The 11,566-nt window shown below is 47.2% G+C and overlaps 1 pseudogene; it reads left to right on the forward strand.

Annotated features, from left to right (window-relative positions):
- The first annotated feature begins 1,714 nt into the window (after positions 1 to 1,714).
- LOC142558673 (U2 spliceosomal RNA) lies at positions 1,715 to 1,879 on the forward strand (annotated as a pseudogene).
- Positions 1,880 to 11,566: the final 9,687 nt, after the last annotated feature.

An 11,566-nucleotide genomic window follows, 5' to 3' on the forward strand; every position in this document is an offset into this window, starting at 1 on the left:
TGACAAGGGGAGTGCGGCAGGGTTGTCCTTTGTCACCCATATTGTTTGTGCTTGCGATTGACCCGTTGTTGAGGCGGTTTAGCGAGAGCCCGCTCATAAGAGGTCTTCCCATGCCGGGATCCGGGTGCATAAAAGTATCGGCGTATGCGGATGACATCACTTTGTTTTTACGGGATGGGGACAGTCTTGTAGAGGTACTTCGTATTTATAATCAATATGCTTCAATGTCAGGGGGCAAAATAAATATGAGAAAATGTGAAGCATTAAATTTAGGTCGTGGCGCAATAACGCTACCAGGGGACATTAAACAGACCGAGCATATGCAAATACTAGGTATCAAATTTTGTACAAGTGGTGTTTCACCTCACACGTGGCGAGAAATTGTCAGCTCCATTAAAGAACAGTCAGAAGCAGTGACTGCGTCGCCACTGCCGCTGGCAGAAAGGGCTTTCTTCATCAAGAACGTATTGTGCAGTAAACTATGGTTTGCTGCAAGGGTAGCTCTCCCGCCGTCACCAACAGTTCGAGTAGTAAACTCACTTATTTTCTCATGGTTCTGGCTAAACAAGACTCAATACGTAGCGCAGCAATTTTTGCGTCTGCCAAAATCCAGCGGAGGATGGAGCTTGCCGTGCATAGTCACATTCGGTAGGCTGTTGTGCACTAAGTGTACATGTGATCTACTTGATGATGATGAGTACCCTGGTAGGCCACTGCTCCTTTATTGGCTGGGCCATTACCGTCGAACGCTTATGCCGCAGAGTACAGGCAACTTGCTTCCGACGGCAGTAACGCCAGCACCGCAGTATGCGGCGGCTGCGCGCTTGCAAAGCCAGCTTGTAGAACTAAGAATTACAAAGTGGCGTGCGACACCAGTTTCCAGGCTTTGTGAAATGTTGTGTGAGACAGCTGTACCTCCACGGACAGCTACTACACAAACATGGACAGCTGTGCTTTCACCTGATTTGCCCTCTCAAGTGAAGGACTTTCATTGGCAATATCAGTGGGGCATTCTACCTACAAAAGACAGGCTTGAACGCTGGCATATGGTAGCGAATGATAAATGCATATATTGCGCACAAACAGAGACCAACGCGCATGTAGTTAAGGACTGCGTTGTAGCACGCACCTTCTGGAAGCTAGTTGCAAGAATGTTCGGAATATCCATCGTGCGGCCACCACAACGCCGAGATCGGTTTTCGAGTCTCGTGTACTACAGCGCTAGCTACATTTTGTGGTGCTTCCGTAACATCGCAGAACGATCTCGACAGGCACATAGAGCAATGTACCCCAGAATGCTGAAACTGCGGGTGTTAATATGGGGTCATCTTGAAGAACAGTTGTTCAAACTCGGTGAAGTCGAGTTTCTTCGCCGCTGGTCTACGCGGTACATAACCGTCTCCCGAGGCAAAGTCTTTCTACAGCCAGAATAATGCTCAATTCGGTTGCCCAAGTTCAAACTGTGTCTGTATGTGCCCCGAGTACCTTTCATAAATTCGAGGCCGACAATAATGCTTTTGCGTGGATGCGGTAATGAGTTTTGTTGTTGTTGTTGTTGTTGTGTGTGACAAAGCCAGTGTCAAGAAGACACCATTTATTATTTCATTTGTTAATCTTTTTTGTTTACAACAAGTATGATGTATTACATGTGATGTACCTCATATTGTACTTTTCGTTCCTGCCACAGCTGTAATTGTGCCTACGGGTGAATAAATTTCCTTGTCAATCTGTTCTTATCAGCTTAATATCTGATACGGCCCTATTATGGGTCTAACGATATTAATCCTATTTTTGTAAGGCGGCGCTAGGACGGGGCTTGCCCCTCTAGTGCCACGGGTTGTCCTGGTATTGCACTGCAGCCGGGTACAGCCCACACCATAGAATCTAAAATCAGAACCAATGTTGCTGTGCACTTTTGGAGTGCATGATTCACACCCCGTCTAGGGCGTGGCTATGCGACCAAGATATGCTCTCGCGTAGCTGCCGCCCCCTCCCCCGTTGAGTTAGAGGAAAGACGGCGCACATCGAGCCACTATGCTTCGTGGTAACCCGCTCGCGCTTTCCCTCGCATTCGGTGCATACCGGCGGGATGGGTCGTGCATTTAATCCTAGTACAGCTTCTCGTGTTTCTCACTTGTGTGCCCACACTAACGAGGGACGACTGGTCACAACAAAATGTCGCAGCTTCGCCTGAAAGGCGAAACATTGTGATAGCAAAGTATGATTCACCTAGGTGAAGCAAGTTTCGTAGTTTTATCCGCCGTATAAATTGCAGTGAACATTCGCTCACTACTGTTAGAATTAAGTTTACAAGCATGCTGTCGAGAGCGTACGGTGAAACACGAACACATCCCCGTAGGTGACCGCGGGCACTCACTGTCACAACTGGGGTGTGGTGAAGGACGCCAGCAGCAGCGGCGAGTGAATTCACTTTCGTGCTGCGTGTCACTTCAGCGCAAGCCCGGCACTCGAGAACACAGCGCACCCGAAGCCATCAGCGATTTCGTGTCGGCTAGCCTTTTGCTTCCACCGCAGATTAATTTCCACATAGGGCGCGTGCGGCCGCTTTCAGCCTTGCCATGTGCAAACGCGTCCGGAGTAGGAGACGCGAATTAATCAGCCCCCTTGCGCGCTCATCTCTCCACTCTGCTACTTAGCGCTCGCAAGAACACGGCGTGCAACCTCTTCCCCCTCCCCCCGCGCACTCATGAAGACGCCTCACATCAAGGCACCAGCTTCCCCTCACCCTCGCTCACTTTCCCGTGCGTCTATCGCAAGCATACGGCGGGCGGCCGCGATCTTATCGCACGTGGACTCGATAAGGGACCTGACGGCGACGTCGACGACGGCGGAAATTAATTAGCCTCGACTGTCCATATTATTGTCATACCAACGAAACACTGCATAGCACGCTCCAGCAAGGCAGGCTCCGAATAGAAAACTACGCGGTGCATAATATGTCGATACGAATGCGCGATATGCTGCGCCGACACCGCGCAAGCCAGGTGAAATCGCCGCTGAATTTTCCGCTAGATGTGACGACCCTGCTCCGCTTCGGAGGCCATTCTCATTAGCGCGGGGCACGAAATGTGAGGAGGTGCAACCTTCTTCGCAAACAACCGCATGTAATTTAACCTTCTGCGCCCATGGCAGACTCCATTTACTGGCTCGGTATTCCATCGCGCGTTGAAAGTAAAGTTAGGGTATATTGAAATCGCGCTTGTAAATTAAACACACAGCGTCATGTTGAGGTTTAGCTTACGTGCTCATCTGTAGACAAGAAGTTACATCAAGTTGTACTTATTTATATCGAGAGTTTTGTTATATTGGAGTAAATTATATCGGGGTTTAAGATACATGATCGCGTTGGGTCAAAACTAAGGCGCCAAGAGCTTTTATTTATTGAAGCCACATTGTGTTAACATTGTATTTCATTTTTTCATTATTTTCGCTATGACCATAGGGACATTTGGCGTTGCTGAAATCTTTATTAAAAGCCTGAATGGCAAAACAAGAAACTTGACAAAGCCACACAGGCCGTGCCTTATATACATAAAATCTTGCACTTTAATCATGTGGCGAGCAGCACAGAATTCACGTGGTACTTCGTGCCCGCAACTAGCCGGCCCATCTTTGCCCTTTATGAGCCACAGCAGCTGACATGTAATACACATTTCAAAAGAACCACACTCATGCATTCGTGACGGCGACTTGCACGGTTGTAGTATATAGCACATTATTATTTGTTTTGAACACATATATACAATTAACAGGAAAGGGAAAGCGAAATAAAGGACATGTCACTATCCTCTGGAAAGCACACATCACTAAACAGAATGGTGCGTAAATGACCATTTCAGACACACCATTTGAATACATTTACGCCATTATTGTGCCCCCACTTTTTTCTTGTCTGTATATCATTATCGTGTCATGTCTTCAATGCATGTGCGTGGTCATCATCGTGGGTTGCGCCTGGGTCTTTTTCGAGTCTCTTGATTGGGTTCTAGAAAGATTGGTATAACGGCTGTCTCATAATATTGCAAGTGAATAAATAAATAAATAAATTACTCATACATTTGGTTGTGTACGTGGGCTCTTGTGGTTATAAGGGCATTGTTTTCACGCGGAGATACTGGGCGAAAGGTGGAGTGAGCATGCCTCTTCATTACAGGGGGGCCTGAGTCACCATTCTGTTTCTATTGAATGCGAAATAGATGTGACTTTTTAAAGCAATCAGAACCAGCACATAGTCAACTTTATTCCATCTTTTGCAACCAGTGATATGTATCTATGAGGTCGTTCTGAAACATACAGTTGACAGTAGTGCCTGTCCATATATATTGTGATGTGTATGAACTATATACTACAGCAACATGCCCAAAAAGCACCACTCTAAGTAATTTTACGCCTTGCAGGACTTACTTCGCATCACATTGCAGCATCAACTCCTCAGGTCAACAGCAAAAGACAAAGGGAATAGCCTTGCAAATGGCTTGAGCTGTGTAGGAATCTCAGCTGATCAGCCATAGAAGCGCACAGTCATATGTGTACTCCACCAGTATATATATTGTACTGAAAACGAACAATGGCCAGTGGCGGGGTCATGTTACTCGTGCAATATCCTAGGTATTTATAAAACCGCATCATCGGCCTATGAATATTTTGCCATGTAGGTTACATTTGGACAAGTTAAAAATGTCGTTCGAATCATATATCGCGAAACAGGAAGATGTCATTTTCCTACTGGTCCAAATGCTCTGCTCAATAGACCATGCAGTACCCTGTGAGCCAAGTCGGCGGTAAATTGATTAGAGACCCTAGCTGGAGACCAAGAAGTGAGTGAAGTAGCTGAAGAATCCTGTTCGGGTTAAAATGTTAATTGAGAAGTTGTAGAGCCTATTGAGAAAATTTTAAAAAATGCCATTTTCGCCTGAAGGCCGAAGCGCTTGCAGTGATGGCAGGGTCCTTCATACTTTACCCTGGTCACAGCATGGTTAACGCGGTGCTTGAACTTTCAGGATTCTCTCCTAACAATGCGCGGGTGCGCCAATATTTCTGCGACCCTCAAAGCGGTACTGACATGGTATTTCTGACTATTCATTTTTTCCCCTAAATGACGGTACTACACCTAAACACTAAAAAAAATTGTAACTAGGCTACCATGAATAATTTAACATAACACTTTCTCAACAGCCAGTTTCGGCTTCGTTTCCCATGAGGATACTGTGTCACTACGCTATTACATGGGCCCTCACAACAATGAGTAGGAGTACAAGAGGCAACCAAGTGAGAAGTGAGTGTTGGAATGAACTGCTATGACATACTGTGTCGTGACATCCCGGTACAGCATGCTCCTGGAAGCGAAACTGAGACCCTTTGTAGCGACGCTGTTATGTTAAATTATTAAAGGCGCTCTGATGTATGTCACTACATTTTCTAAGGCTTGGATGTCTAGGACTTTCATTTACCCCAAAAAATGAATGAACGAAAAAAGATGCCAGTACCTCCTTTAAAAGCTTCGAGTGTAGGGCCTGTAATGCCATCGCACAGGCTCCACTGGGCTGTCTGTAAATAACGACGCCAGTAAAATCACATCGTTTTAAATTTATGAGCAATAATTGTGAAATATTTTGTGACTGACTTTTGCTTGCAGCCTGCAAGATATAAATATATGAGAAATAATTCATTCAGGAACATAGCCTCAGTAACTTTGGCCGTTGGCCACCTAGCGGACACTTTCGAAACCAGGCTAGGGAGCAGTAGCAGACGACAACCCTTTGCCACACGGATGGCTGAAGCTCGCGGCTAAGATTTCTCCTCTCCGGTGACAGTTGCAGGAAAGGCGCGGGCATCTCTGAGAACTGACATATACACAATGTTAACGGAGTTTAGGACAACCCAGTCTGCACACGTGTCAGGCGCGTCTAGCAGACGAACGTAACAAAGGCCTGTTACCGAGATGAGCTCGGGTTAAGTAGCCGTTTCGTTGTGTTGACTAATGCGATGTCTCCATAGTATTCTTTTATTTAGCAATTCTACCCTTGCCGCATTACTGTTTCTGTACCTCAATAAGAAGCATACGTCGTTGAGGCAGACATACCTGAAATGATTCCGCACGTCAGGATGCCGGTACACTTACAGCAGCAACTTACAGCAGTTCTCGCCCTTAGCTTCCTCTTTCGAAGGTGTCCTCGTGCGAAAAGAACCAAGCTGTTGAAGAGAAACTTGCCTCTTCTCATTCTGATAAAACCGCGATTTAACTCGGTATAAACCAGGTGACGTGAAAAACCCGTAGCTAAATAAATGAAGAGCAGTTGTTCGTAAATGAACTAGAAATAGTTCAATATTCGCGAATATACACACAAAATAGACATACAGACGTGAATTGCGTGAAAGCCGGCGCGGCAACCAAACGGGACGCATAAAGCCAACAAAGTCAATGCTTGCCAGCCGCAGCAGCTTTAGTGCACAGCGCAATGGACACAGAAATTGAGTGGCGCCATTTTCAAAGCACGGTGGCGCCACCTGCGGCTCCAACGACTCCGAGCTGCCAAGCGAGGCGACCGCAGGTAGACGCAGTGCTTGCGCTGCCTGCACTTTGACATTTCTTTGATGTTGTCACGAAGGACGGGATGGTGAAATTTAGCCAGCGCATTTAGTTAGTCAACTTCAGCTTCTCGGAAAGGTTGTGCTGCAAATCGGAATGGCTGTGGCAAGCGCAACGTGCGCAGCTGGAGCGGATCGTCCGGGTGGTCCGTGGTACCTTTGCGTGCAGAGACATTGGTTCTGCGGCTATTCCAATTTGACTTGTACGCCTGACAATACGTCATGCACTAGTAAAAGCCTCGCAGTACGCGATATACTTTATCTCCGCGTTGTAGTGCCTGTAAAAATCTCGCGGATCGCACCTTGAAAGCAGGCGGCATGTCGCAAGTTCGAGTAAGCGTATAGCGCACGTGCGCGGATGCCTAGATGTGTCCGTTTTTTTGTCTCGGGAGGGCGGAAGAATGAATTAACATTAGTTCAGCCGTGTCGGATCTACTGTGCAGTGCATACATACTTTTTTAAGAAACATCGCCGCCCTTGCCCTCTAGCCAGTAGTTGAGGTAAGCAACACAAACCAGCTCTCACACGCAAAGGTTTCGAATAGTTGCTGAAAGGTATTGCGAAATTTCGTGGCCACTAACGCCAGTGCACGGAATTCAATCTGTTACGCCCATGAGTTCGATTGTTATGAGCGTCAAACATTTTTAGCGGTGTCAACAATTTCGCGTCATTTACTTATGAATCAGGTGCGGAGTTCTATGGCGAGAGCAGCTGTACGAAGCCCACCTCAGGCCTTTGTGTAATCGAGGCCCGTAGACAGACACATACACATAGAGAGACACGCACAGATACACACATACAGAGACAAAAAAGACATGCACGGGCAGACCCACACAGACATAGACGTACATGGAAACAGACAGATACCGAAGCACGCACGCACGCACACACACTTGATCTCACTTTACATAAAGAAATGCAATGTTCCCTTGACGAAAGTTGACAAAAGAAGAATTAAAAATAAAGATATCTCGCTAATGGAACACACAAACTTCCAGTACACAGCAAAAGTTGGCTGCAGCCTTTAAGCAATGCGGAAACAACATGTGTGTGCGGCATACTTCGCAAAGTATGGAAAGCAAACGTGGCCCAGGCAACGCCACACGTTTGTAGGCTAACTGCGTTCTGTAGCAAAGAGCGAAGAGCACAAAATTTCCAGTAAAAATTACCAGCGTGGGCTCTATTTCCGTTTCAAAAACATGCTGCCGTTGTATCATCCCTGACGCAAAAAAATGTCATTTCTGTCAAGCGAGTATCGCCGTGACGCGATTTCAACGATACAGAGTAGGCCGGCGCCGCTAACATATGCACGCGGCAAACTCGTGCGAACAAGTCGCGTTTACCTTCTTAGCGTAGCCAAGACGAAGCATTGACACAGGATTCCGCTCAGTTGGCCGCTTGTCGATGAAATGGTCCGAGCACACCTGCATTATCTCATACTGCAGTTACCGGGTGCCAATGTATTCGCAAATGAAGCGCGGCAGTGAGCCTGTCGCACCGAGGCGTTCAAAAAAAAAAAAATAGTCTACTCTAACCTTCACCCTTGGCCCGTAATTTTTCCTGTGCACCGCACTAATCCACCTGTGACGAACCTGGGCGATTTTTTGTGGCTGACAGAAAGCGGTGCAGGTTGAATATACCACAGCGGCACAGCTCTCGACGTACATCGTGTTCGTCGCAAACGGTGTTTTGCAATCTGCTTCGTTTTCGCTGGTTATTTGCACATCCATATATGACGCAGTGACGCCCCGATGATGTTCTGTACTTGTATGTTGTGGGCACAGACATATTTACACATTGAACACCCCGTAACACACACACGCACGCTACATGCACGCGAACGCGTCTTGGCAACTCAGGGAAGACGGCAGCTGTCCGCCGGGTTCCGGGGTATGCGCTATGCCCTCCCGGTTCGAGACTATCGTGTCCTGGTATCACGGAGGAGAGGCCCTGACGTCACTCTTCGAGAAGCTAAAGTGAAGCCGGAAGCTGGCGTTGCTCATGGCGTTGCTCCGCCTATCGGGCCAGCTCTCCTCTCTTGTTTACATTCCTCGCGAAACCACACCGCGCTGCGCGAAACCGTGCTGCTCGGACCCGCGCACTCCGCAGCAATGCTAAGCAATCGTTAGCCCGTTATCATGATTCCGCGAAAAAGGGCAAAATTTCACGCGGATATTCCTTCGTCCGTAGCCATTGCCGTGGCGCGGTACATTACAACGTTGCATGCGTGTTCACTTCACGAATTTTAGTTCCTCCTGTCCACCTGGCCACAGCAACATCCGGGAGAGCTCGGTCCAGATAACGCAGCGCAGCAAAACACGAAGACCAACGCAAACCTGCCCGCACGGCGCCTTTGCCACGGTACGAAACCTACGGAGCAACACGTGTGAGCGCACAGAACCAAAACAAAGCCGCCATTGTGGCCCGAAAGGCGTGGCCGCTACGGCAAAGAAATAAAAAATCAGCAAGAAAGAGGAGAACCTACTACGTCATTTCCTCCACACTTTTCTCCTAGCGCGCGGAGGGGGTAGGGCCTCTCCTCAGTTTCCTTCCTCCATGTCTAGTATATAGGGGGTAAGCACTTCACGTCATCATCCGCGAAGAGCGCTGGAATCATCCACGGTTTGCACCATATTGCCGGCCGCTACTTTGAGCGTTCGCGTGTTTTGTGTGTGTGTCACATTGTGTTGAAGCGGACGTACCGTCCTTTGCTCTCGTGTGGCATTTACGGCGAAGCTGTGTGTAGCTGCCCTCCGGCGGTGGTCGATGTCCGTCCGTCTACGCGTCGCGTCGACACGAAAAATAATTCCGGCTCCAGTTTCTCGCGAATGCTCTGTGGCTCTCAATATAATGTAGGTATCTTGGAAAAAATCATACTGAAGTTGGCCGATGAAATAACGATATCATTACGCAGAGTCTTGTCTTATTTACTTGTCGTAATTGGGTAGTTCACAGTGAGGTTGTAAAGGTTACATAATTCCCGTCTGATGTGAATAGATGGCCGTTTACAGACGGAGTATGGTCACAGAAAACAGCTCTAACTTGTTTTATCGAAACTGTCCCGAAAGAAATTATGTGACAATTAACCGCTAAGACGACTCTAACGTTAAGCTGAGTTTCATCGACTTTTCATAATCACGTAGTTCACAGTGAAGTTCTAAATATTGTGGAATTCCTGTCTGTGCTTCGCCATCGTCATCATCCCTTATGTCGATAACGAAAGACTCTTCTGCAGTCCGATGTTGCGGAAGAATTAAACGCTTTTTTTCTGTTCGGTTTTCACATCAGAAGAACCAGTGCCACCAGATCTGAACTGTTTCAGCTTAAATACTTCAATGAATGACCTCATAGTAACTCGCGAAGGTGTAGAAGCCGGTATAGATCATCTACCAGTTAATTCGGCACCGGGACCGGATGACATCTGCGCACTATTGCTAAAGCCTACAAAACGAGCTGTATCACGTATCTTGGTTGCTGTTTTTCAACAGTCTGTTGATACAGGATGCGTGCCTGACGCCTGGAGGTGTGCACGTGAGATTCCCATTTTTAAATCTGGTGATCCCTCCTTAGTCTCAAACTACAGGCCCATTTCACTAACAATCATATGTTGTAAATACTAGAGCCCATTATATCACCCACCGTCATGAGATTTCTAACACATCACACTTTCTTCTCTAGCAATCAGTATGCTTTCCTTCATGGCCGTTCCTGTGAAACTCAACTATTCGAATTGGTAACTGACCTACACGAAACCGTTCATGGTGGACCAAAAAATAGATGCTATATTTGTTGATTTTTCAAAATCATTTGACAAAGTTCCACACATCCGCTTATTAATGAAGCTAACGAATCCTAACATAAACTGTAGGATTATATTTGGGATAGCTAATTTTCTAACCAATCGAAGTCAATCAGTATACGTGAGCGGCAGCGGCGTAGCCAGGGGGGGGGGGAGACTTATGGGGCTTCAGCCCACCCCCCCCGAAATTTTTTCGTGCCGTCCCTGCACCGCCGCCCAAAGCAATCCCCGGCGCCGGAAATCATTCTGGATTTTGTCTAGAGCGAGTTTTTCACGCTCGAAAAGCCATTTCACCGCGAAAATTGGGAACTCGGACTGGATTTCGCGGCAACGTCCATGCATCGGGATTCACACAACGCAAGTAGCCCCATCCGAGAACAAAGTTTCAAGGATATCTTGATGGCGAAAGGGCTCGCCGCGGCATCTCGCGGAGGCCGTGGAATCTACACTTTTACGGAGCGCGTGGATGTCCTTTCCGAAACTTTATGGGTATGAAGTTCTGATAAACTTTTGATGTGAAAAGTGCATTGACATTTCCAAACGTGTGCTTTAGATTTTCACTTGAGGAATTTTGTAAGTTTAATGCTCCCATAAATATTTGACGCCAAAGGTGCATTGACTTTTCCAAAGTCGTACATCGGGCCGTACAACACGACAAGATAAATCAACATACTATCAGACAAGTTGACAAAGCCCGTAGCGAGGCCTGATGAGAGGAAGCGTTATGGTGGTTCATTCGTGCCGTCATGTCACGTAAAAAATATCAACATTTTTTCTCACATGCGCCAACGCATCCAGTGAAGACACTAAAGCCAGCCAAGTTAACTACTTTCCTATTTATTTTTCTACTTTGACTTTTAATAGCGAGGACACATTGAGCCTCTTAAATTTTTTTGTTCTTCCTCCCCTACCCACGCGCTGCCAGAGCCAGCCAGAGCGCATGCGTTTTTCTCGTGTTGCCCCGACCACCGCGCGGCGCACTTCGGTGCGTGTTCGGTTTTCTCTAGCCGAGTGCATTTTCGCCTGGCAGAGCTTTAGACGCTTTCTAGCTAGCAGACGAGAAAAGAAACAATGGTCACTAACCGCCATCATTGTGAGGACTCGACTTGATTGCACCGCGTTCGCTTGAACGCAACCTCTCCAGAAAGACTTCTCTCG

The sequence above is a fragment of the Dermacentor variabilis genome, chromosome 9 (genome assembly GCF_050947875.1).
Source record: "Dermacentor variabilis isolate Ectoservices chromosome 9, ASM5094787v1, whole genome shotgun sequence".
Classification (NCBI taxonomy): domain Eukaryota; kingdom Metazoa; phylum Arthropoda; class Arachnida; order Ixodida; family Ixodidae; genus Dermacentor; species Dermacentor variabilis.